We start from the raw sequence: 1,184 nt of genomic DNA on the forward strand, positions 1-1,184 counted from the left end.
CTATTGCTTTCCCCTGCATAGCAACCCTGAAATTCCTTGGTGGTCTCCCATCTTTATACTAACCAGTTCTGACCCTGATTAGCTTCTGTGATCTGACAAAATTGGGCTAGCCAGAGCCGTCCATGTCAGGCACTGCAGCACCTACCACTTCAAAAACAACCACCCTAGAACTCTGCTGAGTCAAAAAACTCTTGCTCTTTAAATGGCCTCTCCACAACCCAGAAAAGTCTTTCCACCATTCCACCTGACACGTTCGCCGGACCTATGAAGCACTTTCTGCAGAAGACAGAACCTGAACATCCCGGAAGGGTTCATATCACTCTGGCCCCCAAATTGCAGAAGGCACCTTCCTCCCAGAATACAGAACTTGGCCATTGCTAAAGGGAAAGGTTTCCCTTCCTCGAAAGCCAGTCGAATCCAACTCTAGGGGGCGGTGCTCATTTGTTTCCAAGCCGAAGAGCCAGCGCTGTCCGGAGACTTCTCCGTGGTCATGTGTCTGGCATGACTACACGCCGAGGCGCATGGAACACTGTTACCTTCCCACCAAAACGGTACCTATTTATCTACTTGCAATTTTTTGCTTTTGAACTGCTAGGTTGGCAGGAGCTGGGGCCAGAGACGGGAGCTCACTCCGTCACATGGCACTAGGGTCTCGAACTGCCGAGTTACAGACCTTCCGGTCTGCAGCTCAGCGCCTTAACCTCTGAGCCACCGCGGCCCCTTGACCATCGCTACAGTCACAGAATTAAAATGTCCCAGCGACTCTCACTTTAGTAACGGAGGGAACTGAGAGTCATCCCACTACCCATTCCAAGCAAGGGCTCACCATGGATCTTACTCAGGATTTGCCTGGCAACAAGGCAGAGGAGGAGGAGAAAGAGCAGACCGTTTGTGGGCATCTTCAGTTAAACCCCTTCTAGACATAAACTTCACGTCTTGCTGGCGGGATCATCTAAGCAGAGTTGCTTGCGAGGTCCATTGGTCGATTATGGTCTCCAGGATCTGGAACCTGCATGTTCTAGGCCCAGCATCTGGGGACAGAGAATTTCCGTTTCCATTCAAATGGATTCTGAAGGTTCCAGTTCCAAGATTCAGGCTTCTGTGGATCACGGGTCAGAGTTCGAAGTTCATAGCTCTGTGCAGCAGAGCAGCAGTTTTCAAATTGTGTTCCAGGGAATCCCCGA

This window comes from Gekko japonicus, unplaced genomic scaffold, assembly GCF_001447785.1.
Source record: "Gekko japonicus isolate JY-2015 unplaced genomic scaffold, Gekko_japonicus_V1.1 scaffold558, whole genome shotgun sequence".
NCBI lineage: Eukaryota > Metazoa > Chordata > Lepidosauria > Squamata > Gekkonidae > Gekko > Gekko japonicus.